Source organism: Amblyomma americanum, chromosome 7 (genome assembly GCF_052857255.1).
Source record: "Amblyomma americanum isolate KBUSLIRL-KWMA chromosome 7, ASM5285725v1, whole genome shotgun sequence".
Lineage (NCBI taxonomy): Eukaryota > Metazoa > Arthropoda > Arachnida > Ixodida > Ixodidae > Amblyomma > Amblyomma americanum.
In genome coordinates, this window is record NC_135503.1 from 157,826,672 (window position 1) to 157,841,591 (window position 14,920).

The 14,920-nt window shown below is 46.2% G+C and overlaps 1 long non-coding RNA gene across 1 annotated transcript; it reads left to right on the plus strand.

The window, feature by feature from the left end:
• The first annotated feature begins 789 nt into the window (after nucleotides 1-789).
• LOC144097542 (uncharacterized) lies at nucleotides 790-2,641 on the plus strand. Its single transcript, XR_013307047.1, has 3 exons — nucleotides 790-1,175; nucleotides 1,940-2,033; nucleotides 2,569-2,641. It is a non-coding gene; the product is annotated as an uncharacterized LOC144097542 (long non-coding RNA).
• The last annotated feature ends 12,279 nt before the right edge of the window (nucleotides 2,642-14,920 follow it).

Sequence of the window (14,920 nt, forward strand, 5' to 3'; positions counted from 1 at the left end):
CCCGCTGGCTCACTGATTGGCTCAACAGCTTGCGACCTTCACTCGGAAGGCTGGAAAATCGAGAAGCGAGCGACTGGCGCTGCGACTGAGTGGTACTTTATGCCCACGCTTGCACTACTGGTGAACAACCTTTAACGCACATATGCTTATGTTATCGGCTGCTTTGCGGCGAGTCTTAGTTAAGATCGTCCGCGACGCCATCGTCACCGTCCGTGACGCACAGGCTGAGAACTTCAATTCCAGTACGTGCCGTAACAACTCGTATTTTTCGTAACGATACGAGCTCGAAAACACGCCTGCTTCGATGCGCTAGTGGGCTCTTGCTTGTTAAACTACACGCGATCAGGATGCGGCGAGTGCTAGCCACTGTTGCATATTAGCTAAAGTGAGACGCAAGTATCGACGTAGTTTCGTAACGCAGTTGATATCAAAGCACTCCGCTTGTACTGGTCACCGATTAAGCTGTTAAGTTTCATGATCTCCGGTGAGCGTGCCAGTGTCGCGCAAATTAATGCATCGCAGCTACTCTCCATAGTGCCAATTGCGTTCAACTTATCCACGATATTCGCCAGCTTGAGATACGGCGCTTTTCTTCGCTGTTTTTATCGCAACTTAGTGATTTTATCTGGCATCAAACGAAATTGCATTCTGTCAACACCGTCGTCTGCTCCGTCGTCTGCTAGGGCATCCGGGTCACTTCAGGGGATCACAGGATCGCAGCTTCTACAAACGACATGTCAGAAAAAGTAACTGAAAGCGCTTTAGTATTCCTAAATAATCTAAAAATAATTTAAAATAAATGCAGTGTCTTTGTTGTGAAGATAATATAAGTATTCATGGTTTAAAAAACAAATTTTTTTGTCGGTTGTAATTTTTCACCGACACGAAAGCGCAGCCGTCGGCGCCATTGCAGCGCAACCGACACGTCGTGTTTTGTATTATTTGCCTCTTTGAGGCATTGCTTGAGTACTTGTACGGCGGACACGTGTGAAGAACTCATTCAATAGGAAGGTGAGCAGGAGTGTGTTTTGGAAGCCAACGACCAGGATTTCGGCCTGTCAACATTGGCGAGTTTCAACGGGTAAGCCATGAAGAGTGCTGCGACGTCTTTTCATCTGTTACGGGAACGAAGACTCCTGCGCCGTTTTACTAAGCCTGGATGAATCGCATGGCCGGTGAGTCCCGCTCTGCGTTTCTTTGCTAATGATCTGTATTCACACGCGCTATTCGTATGCGGCTATATAAGGATGTGAGTGGAGGCAGTCCGCCTGCGGTTGCCGCAGCTATAATGCGGTGCCAAAAAAGCAGGGCCTATATCCTGCATGACAAGTGTTGTTCTCATTGTCTTTATGTGCATTTATTACTCGCGTGCCGTGGTAAATACAAATGGCACCTGATATCACAACAGAGTTACGCTTTCGCTTGCTAGCGCTTCGACACTCGGTGCAAAAGCATGGATTTGCACTGCGTAGAAGACGATGAGCGAGAAGTGCCGCGCGGCGGAGCGCTCGCGCTAGGCCAGCTGCGATCAGACACGGCACTATTTTGCTCAGGGTTAGTACTCATCAGATTAGTGCTTGTGCCTTAATATGCGTCATACTAAATTTTGAGACAGTGATCGCATGCGAAAGGCTAGTTCATATTCATCGCCTTGTCATTTGTAAACTTGTCTGTGCTTCCCCAGTAGAACATGATTTGACGCAGTGTTATGTCGAAGTTAGATCAACCTTGCGTCTCCTGAGCTGTAAACGTTGATGCTTCCTCTCCTTCTGAGCACTGCGAGCTGTCGGATATGCAACTGCACAATTATTTAGGATTTCTACCTTTTTGCTATATCCCTCGCTTTTGTGGCCCGCATTCAAGTCGTTCGCCATTGTAGATGTTTTTTTTTTGTTACTTATTTTCGCTTTGTTATTTATTCTTGGTTGCGTGCCATCAGCTGTGGTGCCGGCGATTCTCCGAGCTCGGAACTCTTCCCAGGCACGGGATCCTACCCACAGACCTCCCTTCGCCGCACTCACGAGTATTCTTTGGTATTTTTTTTGTTTCTCTTGCCTTTACTTGCATTGCCAGTCGACAAATTTGTGCAGCTTTTAATTGTATGCAGATTTGTTAAATGCGGTAGCAATTTTTCTATGATGCCAAGCTGTGCTGTGAGATATCAAGCTTCTTGCTAGTGAAGGCATGCTTTTTTCCATTCTCTCTTCTCATTGAACCAAAGCAGGCTGGTTGCAACTTTCAATTTAATACCTAGACATTAGTGCAAGGCACCATGATAGGAATTAATGAAAACCTGCACATCCTATATTCAAATTGGTGTGCGGTATTTCAGCCAGCTCATCTTTCAGTGGGGTTATAACAGTCATTGTGACTCTTCTCAAAGAATGTATATGGGTGCATTACATAAAATCTGTTCATTTGTTTTGTCATGGGCTAGCTCATTGGTTTTTTATTTACTTATATTACGTCTAAGTTTAGTTTTTAAAGCAGTAGACGATTTCCTCTCTTGTCATTCATGACATGGCTACAGCCACTGACAGCTGTTGCTCTGGATGTATTTATTTGCAGTTGCCAGCGGCCAGCATCTATTGGGCCATGCGTGCTTCCTGCCTTTGGCTGTGTCATCCCTCCTGATCCATTCATGGTAGTTATTCTTTTTCAGTGATGCATATCTTAGCTGCCTATTTAGAAAAATATTTTCAATATAGGCTTGCAGCTAGGTTTAGAAATGCATGAAACTCTACATGCACTTCACAGCAGTACCTCAGCTTATAATTACCGGAATTGTAGACTTGTATAAAATATAGTCGCTGGTGTAGCTCTTGACGCAGCTGCAGTTAACATAAACGTGCTTTGACATTGCACACCTGTTGCCTGGTATGCATATGTGTCCTCGAAAAGGACCTATATGTTCATTTATCCCTTTAAAAACATTGTGCTCTACAATGATGGTTTACCAGTATTTCTGACACAGAGACCATATTGTCAGTCAGTAATGTAACATTGCACGATGACACCAATCCTTTGTAATATAGCATCCTTGCAATGCACTGGGCAAGCTGCTGTCAGCACAGATTGATTGCTGGTTTATTGCCATAGCATATGGTTATACTGCACAGTTTGTACCTCTACCTTCTTAAAGCTGTATACTTGAAAAATTTAAAATTAGTTGAAGGAAAATTCAAGGAAATGTAACAGTAACTGTCTCACATTTTGGTGGACACTTGAACCGTGATATAAGGGAGGGATATAGAAGGGAAGTAATGAAGAACTGATGCCCATGTTAGATGCCCCTCTTTAGTTAAACATACCTCGCAATTAACACATTTGGTGCAAAACAAACATGGGACTTGCACGCTCACAAGCACCCTCATGTCAGTAAAACAAAGTGCCAATGTTGCCGTACTTTAGAGCTTTGCTTAAAAGCGCAGCTGACTGCTGCTCAAAGTTGAGAGCAAAAATATTGACACCGCCCATTCATCGTCGTCGTTCTACTAGAACCACGAGAGCGCGGAATGCGCGCGAGAGCTGGCCTTAGAAAAAGAAGCCGAAGTGTCTGGCTGCGAATGCTCCGCTTTTGGGACTGCTACTGACGTCCGCTGCAGTCACCTACTTTGACGTATCCAACCGAGCTGTACCACCCGTGACATCTGGTGGAGGTGCGGGGTAACGCATTCCATGCCTCGGACTCCCCCAGCAAGCAGGGATTCAAGTCCTCGAGGGTCATCTGCCATCGGGGTGACGCCTGTACACCACGGCAGCCACCGGCTCCAAGGCCTTCAACCCGAGTTTGGGCTTTTGGAGTCCGACCCGCCGCGGTGGCTCAGTGGTTAGGACGCTCGACTACTGATCCGGAGTTCCCGGGTTCGAACCCGACCGCGGCGGCTGCGTTTTTATGGAGGAAAAACTCTAAGGCGCCCGTGTGCTGTGCGATGTCAGTGCACGTTAAAGATCCCCAGGTGGTCGAAATTATTCCGGAGCCCTCCACTACGGCACCTCCTTTTTCCTTTCCTATTTCACTCCCTCCCTTATCTCTTCCCTTACGGCGCGGTTCGGGTGTCCAACGATATATGAGACAGATACTGCGCCATTTCCTTTCCCCAAAAACCAATTATCATTATCATTATCTGGAGTCTCGCTCAACCCAAGCGGTTCGTTCAGCGCCATCGTCGACGACCGTCCAGCCCGAAATAGGCATGCAGACGACGATTAGTTCACCTTCTGTTGTGCTGCAGCAGCCTCGGGAGCCACCGATCTTCCAAGGTTCTCCAGGCGAAGACCCGGAAGACTGGCTGGAGAAATTTGAACGCGTGGCCCGGTACAACAGATGGGCGGAAGACTCCAAGCTTCAACACGTGTTCTTTTCGCTGGAGGGCGCAGCTCGTACGTGGTTCGAGAACCGGGAGTCGTCCATAACGACGTGGAACGTATTTAAAGACCAGTTCCTGAAGGATTTCACCACGGTGATTCGAAGAGAACGGGCCGATCTGCTCCTTCAGTCCCGAACCCAGCTACCAAATGAAAGCATACTGGTATACTTCGAAGAGATGGCATATTTCGTCGAGCGGACCGGGACATGACAGAGCGGAAGAAACTCCGGTACCTTATGCGAGGTGTCAAGGAGCAAATCTTTGCCGGACTGGTTCGCAATCCACCGAGCACGGTCGCAGAGTTTCTGTCGGAGGCAACCACCATGGAAAAGACACTCGATATGCGGTTGCGGCAATACGAGCGTCACCCTTTGGCCATGACTGTGGCAACCACGGACATCAGTAACACCCACATGCTTCGCGAAACCGTACGAGCTATCGTTCGCGAGGAGCTCTGGAAGCTGTTCCCGGCTACGCCGCCTGCGCCAACGGTTACTGCTCTATTTGAGGTTATTCGGGAAGAGGTGCAACAGGCGCTTACAACACCAGCTCCCTTTCAGCCGTCCACAGCCCCACCGCAAATGACATACGCCGCTGTTGCTCGTCGCGCACAACCGCCGCCGACTCGTCTTCAGGAAACACCGGCCTCTTTTCGGCCGCCACCACCTGCTCGTCCTGCTCCATCGTATCCCCGTAAAAGTGACATCTGGCGCACTCCCAACTACCGTCCTCTCTGCTATCACTGCGGTGAGCCGGGCCACCTGTACCGCAACTGCAGGTATCGTCAGATGGGCCTGCCGGGGTTCCCTGCAGATGCACCACGTCCGCAGCCTGGACAGCGACCCAGAGAAATCAACGATTATCTGGCCGAATCTGCCGGTGGGGCCCGCAGGTCGCCATCCCCACGTCGTCGGTCTTACGGTGACTTTCCTCGGGGAAGGTCGCCAAGCCCCCGCCAGGAAAACTAAAAGCAGCAACCTTTGAGGGGGAGGTTGCTCACCGACGAAATGTAACAGACCCTCCTACGCCGCAACTAGGTGGCCACCCGATGCCACGACCGAATGCCGCCCAACACCGTGCAACGCCGACTCGACGGGAATGCCACCTGACGTATCGAAATGAACCCGCGCCGCACCGCAGCCGTGACCGAACACCGCGCCGTACCGCTCACACGCCGTCTACGACAGCAAACCTGAGCATTTCCCTCGACGGAACAGACGTCACTGCACTCGTCGACACAGGGGCGGATTACTCTATCCTCAGTGGAAATTTCGCCGCCACTCTGAAAAAGGTCACCACTCCGTGGATGGGCCCACAGATTCGTACAGCCGGGGGTCACTTAGTTACACCGACCGGGACTTGCACATCAAGAGTAGCAGTTCAAGGCGCAACCTACCTGGCAACGTTCGTTATACTCGAACATTGTTCACGTGACGTCATTCTCGGGATGGATTTCTTGACCGAGAATGGAGCGGTCATCGACCTCCAGTCAAAGGCCGTGTGTTTCTCCACAGAGAACGCAATACACAGAGATCCAGACCATCCGACCGCACTTTGCATACTGGATGACCACGTCACCATCCCACCTCGTTCGAGTATTATGGTTTCTGTCGGCGCCAAGACTGTGCGGAATTTCGAAGGCGTCGCGGAAGGCAACCAAATCTTACTTTTTGCCAGGAGCCTTGCTGTCGCCAGAGGAGTCGTTAATCTCGTCGACGGAGAAACAGAATAATAATAATAATAATAATTGGTTTTTGGGGAAAGGAAATGGTGCAGTATCTGTCTCATATATCGTTGGACACCTGAACCGCGCCGTAAGGGAAGGGATAAAGGAGGGAGTGAAAGAAGAAAGGAAGAAGAGGTGCCGTAGTGGAGGGCTCCGGAATAATTTCGACCACCTGGGGATCTTTAACGTGCACTGACATCGCACAGCACACGGGCGCCTTAGCGTGTTTCCTCCATAAAAACGCAGCCGAGCGCGGAATGCGCGCGCGAGCTGGCCTTAGAAAAAGAAGCCGAAGTGTCTGGCTGCGAATGCTCCGCTTTTGGGACTGCTACTGACGTCCGCTGCAGTCACCTACTTTGACGTATCCAACCGAGCTGTACCACCCGTGACAATATGTCTACTTTTCCTCATGTGCAGTCTGCGGTGCTGGTGCCATTTGCAATGGTGATTGACATTGAGTTGCATGATGCTCAGTCTGTTCTTGGAGTTAGTGATTTTGTCTGTCGTGTGAATGTGCTGTTAAAATTAGTGCAGAACAATGGTTCTCTAATTCATTTTAGGTAACTGTCTCCTGTGCCACATGCTACCACCCTTTTTCCTCAAATTTCCTAATCTCATTTAGCCACCTGATTGCCACCCATTCATGCATTCACCTACTCTTGGAATCCTCCCAGTGTTTTAGTGTGGTATTGCTTATATCTTCTCTGCATTACACATGCACTGCACTTCCTCTTTTTTTGATTTAGTCAAGATATCTCTGTTCTGTTTCTTGCATTAGCATAAGAGGCGACTCAAGTGCACCATCTGGGCTTGTGATGCAATGTGTAGGGTGCTTCGTTTTTGGGTAAAACCTAGTTTCTTCCTACTGTTGCACCAAAAAAGATTCTTAAAGATCAGGTTCAACCCAATTTCTGTGCAAATGTGCCTGTAAGAGAGTGTGGTTTGAAGGTGCACAAAGGCGAAGAACTGCTGGATTGTAGTGGATGTCACATAATTCTTCTGACAGATTTTTTAAACAATTCTGGTTATTTTATTTCTCTTTTAATGTTTATTGTTTGTCGGTTGCTTATAATTTTTGGATAAACTGAAAACTACATGTACTGACTGGTATTTCATTCCAATAATTATACCCATTATTATGAAGCTGTGTTGGAAGGTAGGTGTGCATTTAGTATGCGTGCTTTGAATTTCAGTGATTGTTTCTGCAATGCAAAATGGAGGACAGGTCTCTGCTGTGCGAGTTTTTTGCAATGGAGTGAAAGTAGCTAGAGAAGCATTTGCTAATGTGTCACCCAGCCAAAAGTCCTCCCACAGACCACTGAGCTTGTGAATACCTATGGCTTAAAGCTCGAAGCTCTGGTTGCCCTTTCCGAGGTTTTCTGCATTAACGAGTGCAAGCCCAAGGGCTCAGAGCTAACAAGCATTTGAAACCATAGAGCTATACACAGTAGTGCTGGGGCCGTGCAGCAAGTCAGTGTGAATTAGGTCGCGATAAACATGGTTTACTGTAGAAAGCTAGTGTGAAAAAATAGTTGCGCTCACAGAAAACGCTGTTTTTTTTCTTAGTCATTGAAACAAAGCAATGCATGTAAAATTTGAGATCTCGCTGATCCCTCATTTTTTTCCAGCTAAAGACACAGAGTTGCATGGAAGTTGTGCAAACCACCAAGTTGCGTGTGATTTTTGCCAGGGACCTGGAGCAGGCTGGGAAATTAGTGGATGGCCAGTGGTATTCACTCAGTAAGGCAAGCTTTTTCTGTAGGTACAGTTTTTGGCATGGCATTGCTTAGGAACGCATGCACAAATCTGACTACTCTATGCCCGCCCATGCTTCAAGAATAATGAAGTACATGAAAAAATTGATTGCCGAAAAAGAATTGCCGCTTCTGTTATGTTTTTTCAGGAAAGTATTTGCCATTTAAAGGGCTGTGAAAACCTTAAAAATTATATGCTTGTTGTGGCTTTTTTTTTCAAATTTCTTCCACGTCTATGTTGGCCTGACCTTGTAGCTTGTCTGCATGAGATTGGCTGTTACCTACAGTTTGCTTTTTTGTTGCTCCTTTATTGCCTGTCACAATCTTTACTTTGCGTGGCAGTGTCATGCAGTTTGGGAAGTAATCTGATCTTATTTCTGCATTAGCCTGTAGTGCAAGCTTTTGCATGTGGGGCAGGTTTATGGTGTCCTTTTGTTTGCTGTAACTGCAGTTTGGCCATGAGGGTTAGAGGCTTAGTCTTTTTTTTATTTTGATGCAGTGTCATATACTTCATGCATAAATTAATGAAGTAAGCACTATTTTTTGTAATAAATGAACAATCATTATAGCTGTGGCCATTATAAGTGCATTTGACTCTAAAATGGCTTTCTTTTGGCATTCAGTATTACATCTTAAAACCAGCCGGAAGACACAAAACAGGAGAAGAGATGAGCACAAGATGAGGCTGGTCTAACAACTGAAATTTTATTGAAGGAAAGTGGCAAAAGAAGACCTACAAAGAGATTCAAGCACGCAAGACCCCAAAGCAGTGAGAGGGCAAAAAATAACCGAAAGGCACTGACGTACTAGTAAACCACCTAAAAAACTAATTCTTTACAGTGAAGGTTCACCGACGGTTTAGCCTTACTGATGTAGTAAGCCTCAACTATATCGGGACCGATTTATCAGTTCCCTAAACCACTTATGTGCCGCAGAAATCAGGCGTGCAAAGAGAAAGGTCGTCCTCCGATTGCATTCACGAGATTGAACGTGCAGTGTCAGGTGAAAATTCGCCTTCCTCTCTATACAGTGAAAGTGCTCTCAGCCAGGCGCACATTCAGATATCTGCTTGTCTGCCCATAGTAGTTTCAGATACGAGGCAGTGGAATGCAAAAAATCGGTTTACTTTTGCAAGTGGTGAACATTTTTTATCTGCCACTGTGCATAGCGGACGATTACTCGTAGTTGTATCAAGCCTAGTTTGAATGGAGAAGCAAAGGGCTCCTACCTTACTTTTAGCGGTCAAGACAACAGCAACATCATACTTTGGTGCAACTTACTTGGGATGGTGCGAAATGGCGTGGAGGAAAGGTATAGAGCCCGTCTTTTTGTGCTGCTCAACTACGTCAGCATCATGTGAACGGTGTTCCGTTCCCTCGAGAGAGTAAAAACACACTCTGACAGGTGCGCAAGATGGGCAAATGGGAACCCAGGTGCCATTGGCTTGGAAACCTGCTCCGAGAATGCATTCTAAACACTGTGATGGCATGACTTCCATAAAGCAGTCGTGATGCATGTGATTGCCAACCTGTCCTTCACCAGCCTCGAGTGGTTCAACTCGTAGCTAAGAGGCTTCCTGATCTTGGGCTTTGGCGCCAACATATGTGGTCGTCCGCAAAGCGCAGGTCTAAGTCAAGAAGCTACAAACGGTTATGCTTAGTGAAATTCAGACCTAAAATATAGGCTTTGACCACATGCCTAAAGATTTCTAAAACGTCTTGCGCCAACTTATCTGAGCCCTCCTTGTGCAAAAAAATTAGGTAGCTATCAACATAACGAAATGCTACTATGCCGAGGCCTTCCAAACAGGGCTTTGATGCGGTATCGACTCTGGACAGAAGAATGTCGCGGAGGAACAGTGCAACCTGGGACTCTCTGCATATGCCTGATTTATGATGTAAATACCGCCTTGCCAACTCACAAAAGTGGAGTTCTGTGGAGTTCTAGTTTCTTGTGGACAGCAACCTGGGCAGGTGCTCTGCAGTGAGCATCGACATGGAGGGGCTGCACTATTCATTGTCACATGATAGACCTCTGAGGTATGTGCAAACTGCATCAGGGTGAACAATGAACATGCGTTTACAGATGATTGCGTGATTTCGGTTGCTGGCTTCTTGGGGCTGTTGTCCTTTTACTGCAAATCCGCATTTGTCAGTTGGCAGGGCGGTATTTACACGCAGGTCGTACCTTTGCTCAGCAACATTTTTTTGTCTAAAGTCAATAAGGCATTAGAGCCGTTTGGAAGACCTTGGCATAGTAGCATTTCGTTATGTTCATGACTGTAATTTTTCTGGACATAGAAGGCTCAGATAAGTTGGCACAAGAAGTTTTATGAGTCTTTAAGGCATGCGGTCAAGGCCTGTCTTTTACATCAGAATTGTCTAAGCAGAACCGTTAGCAGTTTCTTGATGCAGACTTGCGCTTTGTGGACGAATATGTTTGTCGGGGCTACAGCTAAAGATCGGGGAAGGCTCTTTTTAGCTACGAGTCGGACCACTCGTTGTTGGGGAAGGATGGTGAAGAGGTGTATTTTTCGCTGGTTAAGGTCAGTAAAGATGGAAACACTTGATGGGTGTGCATGACATCAGCTTTAGATAAGTCATGCCATCACTGCTGAGGACGCATTCTTGTAGCAGGTTTCCAAGCAGCTGGGTTCCCACTTGCCCATCTCAACAACCTGTCATAGTATGTTTTCACTCGCTCAAGGGTAAGGAGCACATACTCCGATGATGCTGATACACCTTACCTCCACAGTATTTCAGTATCAAGAAAGTAGCGGGAAAGCGTAATGCTGCTGTTGTCTTAACAGCGAAGTGCAAGACAGGAGGCCTTTGCGCCGCCATTAAAAAGGCTTGATAAAACTGGGTACTTGTCCACAATGGACAGTGTCACAAAAAAAGGTTCACCACTTGCAAAAGTAATGGAGTTTATTGCGTTCCACTGCCTTATGGCTGCAACTAATATGGGCAGACAGCCAGATATTTGAATTTGCACTTGACTGAGCACTTTCACTCTATAGGGGGAAGGCAAATTCTAATCTGGCACTGTATGCTCAATCTTGTGAATGCAAATCTGAGGATGACATGTCTCTTTGCACGCCTAATTTCCGCGACACATCAGTGGTTTATGGAAGGGATAAATCTGTAGGTAGGTAGTTGAGGCTAACTACATCGGTAAGGCTAAGGACACGTTTGGCTAAGTCATCGGAAAACCTTCACCGTAAGGAATTTGCTTTTTTAGATGATTCATTAGTATGCCAGTGACCTTTGATTGCACTTCGCCCTTTCTCTGCTTTGGGTTATTGTGCGCTTGTATCTCTTCGCGGGTCTCCTTTTGCGGCTTTCCTTCAATGATGCCGCCGCAGTGGCTCAGTGGTTATGGCGCTCGGCTGCTGTCCCAAAAGACGCAGGTTCGATCCTGGCCGCACCGGTCAAATTTCAATGGAGGCAAAATTTTAGAGGCCCGTGTACTGTGCGTTGTCAGTGCACGCTAATGAACCACAGGTGGTCGAAATTTCTGGAGCCCTCCACTACGGCGTCCCTCATAGCCCGAGTCGCTTTGGGACGTTAAACACTCACAAATCAAATAATCAAAATCTTCAATTAAATTTTTGTTAGTCCCGCCTCTTGAGCTTATGTCTTCTTGTGTGTTCTGGCTGGTTCTAAGGTGAGTCTGTACCAACTCGGCCAGTCATAAGCCTTGTTCAGTATTACAACATTTTGAATAAAGTGAGAAGTTTACTAGGCTATGTTGCCGGGGATCGTGTCCGCAGCAGTTGTGGGCAACTCAGAAGAGATCGCGTCATATGATTGGTTGTGTAATTGGCAGATGATGATGTGAGGATGCTGCTCGAAAAGAAAATTTCATAATCTGATAATTATTCACAGCCAAAAATGTCCAAAAAGTGGCTGGGCCAGAGAAAAAGTGCCGCGAAATTTGAGAACGCTGAAAGTAGGTGGAGCTACAGCGTAGTGCCAAGTTTGAAAAACGAAGTATGGACAAAGCCAAAGCTTGGCGCCAAGTTTGAAAACTCGAAATGAGCAATCACGTGACCAGTGATAAGTGTCCTATACTTAACCAGGAGATAGGAAAAAGAATGATAAATTAGAGGCAATTAGGTAATTATTGAGAAGCGAAAGGCAATGAACGCGTGATTAGACTGGGCGGGTATTCAGTGAATGGGCAGGAACGATCCGTGGAGGGAAATTTGAAAACTCGAAATCGTTGCTGGGATGAAATGAGGGTAAAATAAGAGTTAATTGATAACCAATCAAGTCAACGAGAAAACTACCATGGCACCAAATTTGAAAGGCGACCAGTGTCGAGGAAGCATCAACGCTTTCACATTTTTTTTTGCGCAGGTAGCAGCGGTGATCTCTATTTTTTGTTTTTTTTCAGCCAAGACAAAAACCATTTTTCTTGGACCATGGGCGATGTATCTAGGAACCTGCGGCCAGGACAACGCTGGACAGCAACCATCAGCAAGCTCGAAAAAAAAGCACGAAACAGTAAATAAATATTGATCATTTTCATTTCAATTCTAGTGGTTTTGTGCACGAATTACTCTGGAATGCACAAAGCTTGTGTTAATTGACAGGCGACCATTAACAAGCTGTGCATTTTTGTGCATAGCCTACTCCAGAACACAAATTCTGTGTTAATTGACAGGTGACAGTAACGACTGTTACACAGTGTACGAGCACTACACAAGACACACTACAGAAGACAAGGCAAACTACAGAAGACAAGACAGACTACAGAAGACAAGACAAACTACAGAAGACAAGACAGACTACAGAAGTCAAGACAGACTACAAAAGAGAGGACAAACTACAGAAGACAGACTATAAAAGACAAGACAGACTACAGAAGACAGGACTACAAAAGACAAGACAGACTACACAAGACAAGACAGACTACACAAGACATGCCCAAAATACGACAAGACTACAGACTACAGAAATTTTCTGTCTTAGAGTCCTGTAGTGCGTTTTGACTGGGTATTGATATATCTGTAGGTAGGGTCCTCAGATGATCTTCTAGCAGACCATTCAGAATACTCAGTGGCAAAAGTTTTGCATTTTTTGGGAATATGTCGTCGAAAACAATGTGGATAGCGTGCCCATTGCGAAGCGCAGGAAGGATATCATAAAGGTTTACATCTAAAGGCTGAAGTAATCTTTGCACAAACGCTACCTGAGGGGGATTGAAACGAGACCAGGGGACACCTAAAAAGGAGGTCGGCTGACAACAGAAAATGCTTTGGGAACGGTGGAAATGGGATTCATAGATCCCGAGGTAAGTTTACATAGTTAAAAATTGAAGTCGTGATAAGAGAGGCGGAATGCGGGCTTCAAGGTACAGCACATTGGTAGCCACAAACTTCGTCCTCTCTAAAAGGACGACAGGACGAAGTTCATATGTAGCCGAGCCTGAAAACAACACTGATCCAAATTCTAAAATTGGCCTGACATACATTATTTAGATTATTAATAGCGCATCTCTGCGCATGCCGTACCGGTGATGACATGATCTCTGTAGCATGCCCACGGTACGAGCCCCTTTCGCCGCGACATGGTCAATGTGAGGTCGCCAGGTGAGTTTGTTGTCATAAATGACCCATAGGTATTTTAGGGATGGAACCTGCGGTATTATTTTTAACTGGCAAGTGAGAGAGACCACTACAGGAGTGTAGAGAGGGAAAACAAGGGTGGCGCACTTGCCAACATTTAATTTCAGGTGTAATGCTCTCAACCAGTGCTCAAGTGTATTCAAATATGACTGCAACAGACCATACAGGGAATGTATATCCGGCGCAGCAGCAAAAAACGCAATGTCGTCCGCATAGACGTAAGTGCGTACATGGCGGTGGAGAGGAATTGAGCTCAACATAATATTAAATAGCACAGGAGAAAGAACTGCTCCTTGCGGTACACGTCGCGTTTGTCTGTACCTCTCTGAATGAACACCATTATGGACGCAAAAGAATACCCTGTTATAAAGAAATGCAGATATCCATGCAACTATATAATCTGGAAATTGAAGAGACTGTAGCCTATGTATCAGGATGGAGTGTTCTACACTGTCGTAAGCTTTGGCGACGTCTAACATAACCAAAGCCGCGACCAGGCGTTGACAACGAGCAAAGAGAATTTTGCTCTCAAGATCAGCATGTACATTCCATATCGAACACCGTGGCCGGAAACAGAGTTGGCACGGGCTGAGTATAGTTTTGCGGTCCACAATGGCTGACACCCGAATTAGTAACACCCTTTCTATCAACTTTACCACGTTTGATGTTAAAGAAATTGGCCTAATATTATCCAGTTTATAGCCTCCACCCTGATTTTTAAGTAAAGGGATCACCTTGGACAGCTTCCACTCAGAAGGTATCCAAGCGTGTTTGAGAGAGTAGTTTATTAGGTGCAATAAGGAGTTGGGAGACTCTTCAAAGAGAATCTTGAGCATCTTTGTAGTAGCACCATCAGGACCAGGAGCAGCAGCTGGCAATCTCTGAACAACTTGTGAAAACTCTGATAGATTTACTTGTGAGGCATTATCATTTGGCACGACTGGTGCAAACATTGGGCGCAAAGGTAGTAAAGACGAGAACCGCTTTTGCAGGCCTGTGGCAATTAATTCAACCGCCTGGATAGCTTCTTCAGGTGACATAACTAATGACTGAAAATTATGAGAGGACATGAGCTTTTTCCTAGACCGTAGAAAACCGAATAGTGCAAGTCGGTTGCCCGCCTTTGAAAGATAATCGAAGTGTTCTGAGTCATAATTTTCCTTCCCGCGAGAAATTGTGCGTTTAAAGTGGCTGCAATGAATTTATAATCACTCCAGTTATTCGGGCATTGGTTATGAAGAAGCTTTTTCCCTGCTGTCTTCCTCCGCCTGTAATCTCTTGTACAGTCCGCATTCCACCAGTTAGAAGAATTCCGTTTTGTTGTCCTCACCAGGAACTCCGACTTTTTACGGCTTTCCTCTATAGCCAGACATATGCTTGCTGACTGGTGGGCCTCGGCGACCTTAGACACTGATGTAAGGGCAGAGCGCAACGCCGT